Source organism: Bombina bombina, chromosome 1 (genome assembly GCF_027579735.1).
Source record: "Bombina bombina isolate aBomBom1 chromosome 1, aBomBom1.pri, whole genome shotgun sequence".
Classification (NCBI taxonomy): domain Eukaryota; kingdom Metazoa; phylum Chordata; class Amphibia; order Anura; family Bombinatoridae; genus Bombina; species Bombina bombina.
In genome coordinates this window covers 659229756-659240568 of record NC_069499.1, presented here as the reverse complement: position 1 = coordinate 659240568, position 10813 = coordinate 659229756, and the positions used below count along the sequence as shown (strand labels likewise).

The 10813-nt window shown below is 34.1% G+C and overlaps 1 long non-coding RNA gene across 1 annotated transcript in view; it reads left to right on the top strand.

Annotated features, from left to right (window-relative positions):
* Positions 1 to 9417: 9417 nt before the first annotated feature.
* Positions 9418 to 10813, top strand: part of LOC128645838 (uncharacterized) — a 198215-nt gene continuing 196819 nt past the window's right edge. Inside the window, exon 1 of the long non-coding RNA XR_008400148.1 lies at positions 9418 to 9525. This is a non-coding gene — a long non-coding RNA (uncharacterized LOC128645838). The remainder of the gene's footprint in view (positions 9526 to 10813) is intronic.

The window sequence follows — 10813 nt, the reverse complement described above, 5'->3', positions numbered from 1 at the left end:
AAACTGTAAGTGAATCATCGGGGGTTAGTGATAGGTTTTTTTAAGGATTTTTGGGTGTTTTTTTTTTTAGTTTAGGTTTTGGGCTTGTAAAAGAAATAAATGCCCATCCAAATGCCCTTTTCAGGGCAATGGGTAGCTTAGGTTTTTTTTAGAGTTAGATTTTTTATTTTGGGGGGTTGGTTGGGTGGTGAGGGTTGTATTTTTTTTTTACAGGTAAACTCTGTTTAACTTAGGGCAATGTCCTACAAAAGTCCCTTTTAAGGGCTATTGATAGTTTATTGTAGACTGGGTTTTTTATTTTTGGTGGGCTTTTTTATTTTGATAGGGCTTTTAGATTATTTTTAATTCTTTTTTAATTTCTATAATTTTGTTGGTTATTTTTCGTAATTTAGTGTTTGTTATTTTTTTGTAATTTAGTCTTTTTTATTTTTTGTATTTAGATACTTTGTATTTTAAGAGCAGTGCTAGGATTTTTTTAAAGTGTAGTTTAGTTTTCTTTAATTGGTACTTAGTTAAATAATTATTTTAGTTTAATTGTTAGTTTAAACTTAGTTTTTTTTTATTTGACAGGCAAGTTTTAATTTAATTTAATTTGTTAGGGAAATTGTAATTTTAATCTAAAGTTAGGGGGGCGTTAGGTTTAGGGGTTACTAGTTTATTTTTTTTTATTGCGATGTGTGGGCTTTCGGTTTAGGGGGGGTCAATAGTTTACTTTAGTATATTTCATTGTGGGGGGCTTGCGGTTTAGGGGTTAATAGGTTTATTATAGTGGCGGCATTGTAGGGCTTAATAACTTAAGTATAGTGGGGGCGATGTAGGCAGATGGCAGATTAGGAGTTAATTATATTTAAATAGTGTTTGCGATGTGGGAGGATGGCGGTTTAGGGGTTAATATATTTTTTGGTGCTGATGTCGGGGAGGGGCGGAATAGGGGTTAATATATTTTTTAAGTGGCTGCGATATCGGAAAGGGGCAGATTAGGGGTTAATACATTTAATATAGTGTTTGCGATGTGGGAGGGCCTCAGTTTAGGGGTTAAAAGGACACTGAACCCAAATGTTTTCTTTTGTGATTCAGATAGAGCATGCAATTTTAAGCAACTTTCTAATTTACTCCTATTATCAAATGTTTTTCATTCTCTTGGTATTTTTATTTGAAAAGCAAGAATGTAAGTTTAGATGCTGGCCCATTTTTGATGAACAACCTGTTTTTTTCTTACTGATTGATGGATAAATTCATCCACTAATAAACAAGTGCTGTCCATGGTACTGGACTTTCTTTTTCAAATAAAGATAGCAAGAGAATGAAATAAAATTGATAATAGGAGTTAAATAGAAAGTCGCTTAAAATTGCATGCTCTATCTGAATCATGAAAGAAAATATTTGGGTTCAGTATCCCTTTAATAGGTAGTTTATGGGTGTTATTGTACTTTGTAGCAGTTTAGTTATGAGTTTTATGTAACAGATTTGTAGCGTAAAACTCATAACTACTGCTTTTAGATGGCGTTACGGATCTTGTTGTTTTAAGCCTCACTGTAAAATTCGTAATGGCAGCGTTATGGAAATCCCATGAAAAAATGTAATTTTTATGTGTGTGGGACTGACATTGCGTTAAAGGTACAGGCTAAAAGGCTTGCTGTACAGTTATACCGACAAGACTTGTAATTGCTGCGTTGCTGTTTTAACTCTGAAAATGCCATATTTTCAGCATTAAAAACTCGCAATCTAGCTGAATGTGAGAAAGAGTTGTAACAACAGTGTTACAAGCTGTCATCTAAATGGAAACTATTTTAAAATTCCAATCATAAATAGTTTTGAATTCATTATACATTAGAAACAAATTATCCATCCATTGGTTCACACTTCTCTCAAAGATTTGTATTTAACAACTAAAACCTCAATTTCACAAATGAAAATAAGTTCTTCAGGTGTGAAGAAATAGCATATTAGTTTCCTTAAAGTATGTCTCAGAAGGTTATGATAACTCTCATTAATTATCATTGAGACAGAAATATCAACAACGTAAGTTTGGTATATAACTGAGCTTTCTTTTTGTTCTTCTGATTATTACGTATTCCATATATGTCATCTATATGTGCATTTAAACTTGTTGGACCACCAGTTTTCTAGTATTCCTTCCAATAGTACAAACCAACATTATTTAAGTTACTTAAGGGTTACAACTTAGTAATCATTTTAGAAAAGTTTAGACAAATTATGTATATCTTGTGGAGATTAGATATATCTATACAAATACATTGTATAGTACCAAGGTATTTGACTTCACAATATACAAAAATGAATTAAACGGACACTAAATACAGTGTTTGTTACTTTAGCAACTCATTTATAACTAACTAGCCTTAGCAGAGGAGATACAGACTTTTTAAGTATAGGCAAACCTAGGTTACAAAATGGCAGCACCCATAAATTTATAGGGAATAAAAATATACACATATTTCTTTAATGTTAAAGAAAATAATATAATTTAAAACAAAACAACTTTATATTCTACTAAGGCTAATCTTTGCTTATTTCTATGCCTATATATAGAAATTACATGGTGAAAGTTATTTTAATACCAAATAATAGGGAAATTGTATAAGCTCAGTGCTTGGGTTGTCAAGAAAATTACATGCATAAAGCACCTATTGTGTTATGGAAACAATCTTATGCACAATAACAATTAATATTCTAATTTAATGCGGAATTAAATTTATTTTAATGATAGTAAATAAATCAAGGGAAGAATGATGGCCTTAGGCATTCTATACTTTAAACATCAAAGTCAAATATTGCCATGTAAAATTTTACAAGGATAATTTACCCGCTGAGCCCTTTGATGTAGAAAGAAAAGGGAAGAATAGTTCTGCAATTATATATATATATATATATATATATATATATATATATATATATATATTTATATATATATATATATATATATATATATATATATATATATATATATATATATATATAATGCTACAAAAATACAATAGCATTACTACAGAACCCATTAAAAAAATAAGATTTTTTAATGTAAAATAAATTCAGTATTTCCTTTAAGAGATAAAATGGTATATCATTTATAGATTAATTACTTTATATAGCATTGTGTTTTCCTAGATTTTGTCTTAAATATTTGAAAATATGGTAATGGTGAAATTAAATGCAAATATTATGAATTGGGCTGTTTATTGAAACAAAAACAGTCTAGGATATAATGAATCCCATGCTTTCTGAAGATTGATTAATCTGTCATGCATTTCATTTTGTGGTATACCATGATTAATATGGCTGTGTTTGCAAGTTTATCTTCTCTATTGCAATGTTTTCAACTTCTCTCACAAATATCTTTAAGTTTAACTGTTTCAGAAGCAGTAGGTGTCCAGAAAAAAAAATCATTTGTTGAATAAAAACAAGACAAATTGTGTAATTTTGATGTACTCAATATTCAGTCAAATATAAGAGACCGGTTGGTAACATTTTTGCATCAGATAATCCCAGTGTGTGTCTGAAATCCAACTTGCCATCTGGTTGAGGTGTTATATCATAAAAACACAAATTGAACTAATCCAAGCACTGTAGTAGTTCATCTTGAAATCATATTTATGCTGAGATGGTTATTTCCAGGAAAGAATGTTATTATATTTACATCCATGAACATAACAGCTTACAGTTAAAATGTACATGTGTATATAGATTTATCAAATGCAGACATTTAAAAAAGAGAACCATTGCCTAAAATAATGTTTCTGAGCTATGTAAATCAAGTAGAGTGAATTTTTACTTCATCAAAACAGCTAACATACTAAGACCCAGATTACAAGTTAAGTAGTATGGTGCGGTACGGCTATACTGCTGAAAAATTGTCCATTGCGTGGGGATTGGCAGGTCTCCTGTATTTCAATTTGCTGCGGTATAGCTATAATGCAAGTATTTTAGCCTGTAACGCAATGATCCATTTCGCACTCAAAAAAATATCTTTTGAGTGCAGGATTTCCATAGCGCCGTATTACAGGTTGTGCGGTCCGGCTAAAATTATTGCGTTATAGCTTAAACTGCCCTGATCCATCCCGCGATCTGAGACCAGTAGTTATGGGTTTTGCGAAACAAAAATATTTCACAAAACTCATAACTAAAATGTTACAAAGTACACTAACACCCATAAATTATCTATTAACCCCTAAACCGCCACCCTGCCGCATCACAAATACTATATTAAATTTATTAACCCTTAATCCACCGCCCACCCACATAGCCAACACTAGATAAAGCTATTAAAATAAATAAAAACTTACCTGTGAAATAAAAAAATAAGATTAAACTATAAATAAATATAACTATTTTAATAAAATAAAATAAACTACAAATAAAAAAAACTAAATTACAAGATTAAAATAACCTAACACTATGAAAAAAAATAAAACTAAGATTTTGCCTTTATTTATCCTTGACATGTCAAATAGCAGACTATATGAAGCTCTGATTTGTTACAAAATTAATCAATATAATATTGGATCACTATTAACTGTTTTACTTCCTGAGCTTCACATACTTCACATTCTACTCATTAGGAGAATAGTTAAGTTTACATGTCAGAAACTTAACGAACTCCTGCATATGGGACAAACTTATGTCATTCATTTCTAATAATTCTTATGAAATATTGACTATAGGATTCTATAGATTTATTAATTTAAGAACATATATGTGCATTCATTACAGAATACCAAGCCTTAAAAAAGGAAACTAATATCTCAACAGCATGAATCAAGCTGATATAACTAATCATGTGATGGAATTATCACATAAAGTAGACCAGCTGAGCCAAGGTTTGAGAGACTTACAAGTAGAAAATCTCACCTTAAAGAATATCATTAAAGAGGGACTAAGTGCTCTAAGTATCACCTTAGATAGTATTTCTGAACCACCTGTCAGCCCTCCAGATAAGTTTGTAGGTGACAGGAAAACATTCAGACAATTTTACAATTCTTGCAAACTATTTACTAGTTTAACACCTAAAACATTTCCCAATGATAAAACTAAAGTTCTCACTATTATCTCTTATTTAAGGGGTGAGCCCTGTGCCTGGGCTGATAGCCTTTGTGAAACAAATGACCCTATCCTGAGTTAATTTGAAGATTTTTTTTAAAACCATGGCAACACTTTATGAAGGCCCACATAAGCAAATGACAGCAGAAACAAAATTAAGAAACTTAAAACAGAACAAAAGACCTGTTGAGGACTATATTTCAGAGTTTAAAATTTGGCAAAGAGATAACGAATGGAACGAGGTCTCTTTAAAAAATCAATTTAGACTTGGATTATCTGAATCCATAAAGGACAAGGATTTACCTGGATTTACCTGGTACGCTTGAGGTTCTAATTACTTTAGTTATTAAAATTGACAGACGCCTTAGAGAGAGGAAACAAGAGAGAGGCTACTCAGATATTCCAGGGAAAGTTACCATCTCAAAGTCTAATATTTCACTTAATAAATCAAATGAAGAATCCAAGGAAATAGGATTTATAAGAGGACCTCTGACCATAGAAGAAAAACACTGTAGGAAAGAAAATGGATTCTACCTATACTGTGCTTCAAAAGAACATCCTGTTACAGAATGCCCCTTTCTCAAAAGGCAAAAGATAGGTAGGACTACACACCCGATAGATTGTCTTAATATATCAATTAAAAAAACCTACCTATTTTTTAATGCCTGTTTCTTTACAGTGGGGAAACCAGCGACTTAATCTCAAGGCTGTTCTGGATTCAGGAGCTTATGCCAGTTACAGTATATAGATATTTGAGTTGTAAAGAAAAATAAAATACCTATTGTTCAAAAGCAAACTCCAGTTTCTGTCAGACTTATTGATTGTAAAAGTTTGGAAGCATTGCCAGTTACCCATCAAACTGTCCCTGTTCTAATTAATTTGCCACATAATCATCAGGAATTTATCTCATTTGCCATTATTACATTCCCTATTTTTCCATTAGTTACATTGGTTACGTCAACACCAACCAGAGATTAATTGGAAAGACAACACACTTAAATTTACATCACCATACTGTACAAATACTTGTATTCCTTCCCTTTCAACACTTAATATCACTGAGAACCAAATACCCACAGAATACTCTGATTTTTCAGTCTTCAGTCTTTCAGTCTTCAGTAAGAAAGAGGCAGAAACTCTACCTCCACACAGGGATTATGATTGTCCAATTGATTTAAAACCTGGATCAGATATTCCACATGGTCACATATTCCCTATTTCTCAACCTGAATTAGAGAAATTGAAAGAGTATATTAACGAAAACCTCCATGAAGGTTTCATATGGCCCTCCACTTTACCTGCTGGTGCAGGTATGTTTTTTGTCACCAACAAGGATCAGACATTGTGACCTATAGTGGATTACCGTGAATTAAATAAAAGAAACATCAAGGACAGATACCCACTTCCACTAATCCCTGAACTCATAGAAAGGCTCCAAGGTGCAAATATCTATACAAAACTTGATTTAAGGGGTGCTTACAACTTGATCCGAGTGCATTCAGGAGACGAGTGGTTGACGGCATTTAAAACCCGTTATGGGTTGTTCGAATACACGGTAATGCCCTTTGGGCTTTGCAATGCCCCTGCCACTTTCCAAAGATTTATCAATGAAATTTGTTCATGATTTATTGGATATATTTGTACTAATATACCTAGATGACATCTTAATCTATTCCAAAACACGTACTGAACACATCAAACATGTCAGGACAGTTCTTTCTAGATTACAGATACACCAACTTTATGTAAAACCAGAAAAGTGTATATTCCTTAACACTTCTATCACATTTTTGGGATACCATATAACCCCTGAAGGGATATATATATGGAAGAAAATAAAATTAAAGCTATAACAGAGTGGCCAATCCCAACAACTAAAAAAAAGGTACAAAAATTCCTAGGGTTTGCTAACTTTTACAGAAAATGTATTAAAAACTTTTCTGATATAGCAAAGCCCCTCATTAATCTCACAAAATCTGATATCACTTTTAATTGGAATAAAAGAGCAAATGAAGCTTTTCAGTTTTTCAAAACCGCCTTCACCACAACTCCCATATTGTCATTTCCTGATCCCACTATACAATATATCCTAGAAGTCGATGCGTCAGACTATGCTTTAGGTGCTGTCCTCTCACAAAAATCCCCTACAACTAATCTCATACATTCAGTAGCATTTTATTCAAAAGTATTCTCCCCATCTGAGATAAACTATCATGTTGGAGAAAAAGAAATACTGGTAATTTAAAAAGATCTGGAAAACTGGAGACACTTACTTGAAGGTACCAAAGATCCTATAATTATATTTACACAGAAACCTTCAGTATTTAAAGTCTAACAGAACTCTCACTTCCAGACAACTAAGATGGAGCTTGTTCTTTTCCTTGTTTAATTATGCTATTACATATAGACCTGCATCCAAAAATATTAAAGCAGATATATTATCTTGATTACCATCAAGAACCTCACATGACCCATGCCAAGGTTCATTGATACCCCCATCTTTAGTTTTTGGTGCTATTGTCACCTCACCTGACAAACTTAGGAAAGAACAAAACCTAGAGCACACAAAAATTAACTATGATTTTGAAAGAAAACAGGATGGTTTATACTGTCATCATAATAAAATCTATATACCCCCTTCTCTTAGCGATTCTGTTTTAGAAACAGTCAATGATTCAGAACTAGCAGGACACCCTGGAATTAATTGCACTATGCAACTCCTCACCAGATTCTACTGGTGGCCTAACATGATTACTGATGTCAAACTACATCTTGAAAGTTGTGAAGTTTGTACCACATCCAAAGTGGATAGGAAACAACCCCCTGGATACTTAATGTCACTTCCAATACCCGATATGCCTTGGAAAGACATTGCAATTTATTTAATTGTTGAACTCCCAATATCTGAAAGAAACAATACTATAATGGTCGTCGTAGACCTATTTACCAAAATGTCACATTTTATCCCCTATCATAAGTTACCAACTAGTATGGAAACAGTCAAATTACTTATATCTAATATCATCAAAGTACACGGAATTCCGACTAGTATAACAACTGATAGGGGAACTCAATTTACTTCCGAGTATGGAGCAACTGTGCCAGATCCTGAAAATTGATTGTAAACTATCAACCACATTTCATCCCCAGACCAATGGACAAACAGAGCGCACTAACCAGTGGCTAGAGGAGTACCTCCGTTGTTATACTAACCAACATCAAGACAACTGGGCATCCCAATTGCCCTTGGCTGAATTTTTTTACAACAATACTCATCACTCAACTACAAAAACTACGCCTTTCTTTGCCAACTATGGATATCACCCCACTTTCCACTTATATCCTGACATACAAAGTAATTGTCCAATTGTGAATGATCTTATTATTACTATGTCAGAAACTTTTGCCTTACTTTCAGATAATATCAAGAACTCACAACTCAGACAAAAACTATATTAAAATCTAAAATGTAAACCATCTCCCTCCTATTCACCTGGTGATTTAGTATGGTTGTCAACGAAAAACCTTAGATTGTCAGTACCCTGTAGAAAACTCAACAAATTCTACATTGGACCATTTCCTATACTTAAGGTCATCAATGAGAATACTGTCACCTTAGATATTCCCCCTCAGTACAAGATTCACCCAGCATTCCATGTGGCTCTTTTAAAGCCATACAAAGCTCTTCGGAACTCACAAAACCCTTCTACCCCGTTGATTCCTATTGCCCCTGATGTTGAATTTAAGGGTTGAAAAGATTCTGGATTCTAGAAAGATCTCTAACCATCTCCAATATTTGGTACGGTGGAAAGGATACTCATCTGAGGATGATTCGTGGGAACCCTCCACCAACCTTTCTGCACCCAGGTTGGCTTCCATTTTTCATAGAAGACATCCTGAACGCCTCAGGCCTCGAACCGTGGAGCGGTTCCTTAAAGGTGGAGCTTTGTAACATATTATGGATCTTTACCTTTAAGAGGTGTGTTTTTTTCAACTAGCCTATAAATTCTGACAGGAACTTCTATATCACGCTTGGTATTGAAGTTTTGACTGCCTTATCTAGCCCTCCCTGCATTCTTACTCCTCCATAAGACTGTGCTACTGTTTACATTCCTTATATTCCCTGGGGTTACTTTTTATGCTCTACATCAACCTTTGAGCATTCTTAGTCTGCCTTATTTCCTTATCTTGGAATATTACAGAGTTGTTTCTTCTATTACTTATACTGCATTGTTCTGGTTCAACTAGTTTCTCCACACTCCAGTGACGTCACCACTATCCTGTGTTGGGTCAGCGTGTTCAGACTGACACACCTCCCCTCCCAGCTGAATTCTCTCACAGTGCGCTTAAACGGTTTGCTCCAGCTCTACAGACTGCTCTCACTGTTTCCAGTGTGTGCCTCCTGAGCCTCCAAGAGGAATCATTACCAAGCTTCCCTGTGAACTGTGGTTGTTATTTTTTAGACCGGTAAGATCTTGCATTTATTTTTCCTTGACATGTCAAATAGCAGACTATATGAAGCACTGATTTGTTACAAAATTAATCAATATAATATTGGATCACTATTAACTGTTTTACTTCCTGAGCTTCACATATGAAAAACTACTCATTAGGAGAATAGTTAAGTTTACAAGTCTGAAACTTAACAAACTCCTGCATATGGGACAAACTTATGTCATCCATTTCTAATAATTTTTATGGAATATTGACTATAGGTTTTTTAGATGTATTCATTTAAGAACATATATGTGCATTCATTACATTGTGCATGTTTGATATTACTAGCAATGATATCAAAATTTGCTTGATGGACCCAATCAAGTTGTTTACTTCCAGACCAGGAGTATTTGACGTGGTAAGTGATTGGAATTTAGGGTGAATTCCAAGGTTAATGTAGAAAGGAGATAACCCAGTGGAAGAATGTGTTATTGTATGCAAATTCAGCATAACAATGGAAAGTAACCCAGGAGTCTTGTTTATTGGAGCAGTAACATCTCATCCACTGATTAGTCCTTCACATTGCCCATTTGTTTGAGAGTGATAGGAAGTTGTAAGTAATTGTTGGATTCTGAGAGATTTACAAAGATGAGCCCAGATCTTAGAAGTGAACTGACTACCCCTGTCACTTAATACAGCGGTTGGAAGGCCATAAAGTCTGAGTATTTATTTGATGAAAAGTTCAGCTGTCTCCTGAGCAAATGAAAGCGATTTAGTAGGAATAAAATGGTCCGTTTTTCGAGAATAGATCAACCACTACGAAAATGCCAGTATATCCCTGTGACTTGGGTACGTCAACAATAAAGTCCATGAAGACCATTGTCCAAGGTCGGTCAGGAACTGGTATGGGGTGTAATAACCCTACTGGTCTTTGGTGAGAGCGTTTAGTGGTGGCACAGGTTACGCATGAAGTGATGTATTCTTTTACAGAAGAGTTCATGGAGGGCCACCAATAAGATCTGCGGAGGAGGTCCAGGGTATTTTGAGTGCCCATGTGTCCAGCTAACGGGGAATCATGTGTGGCTTTCATAACTGAATTGCGGAGGTTAGGCGGGATGTATATATTAGTACCATAGTGGAGGATGCCATCTTTGTCTGGTTGGAGAATATGTTGAGGTTTCGTTTTGTCAATTTGTTGACTAAGTTTCAACTCTTGGAGAACATCAGACACCAGTCCCAAAACGCAAGATTTAGGTATTACTGTGGTGGGTCATGTGTCAACTGTGGGTTTTTTATATAACCTATATAGTGTATCAAC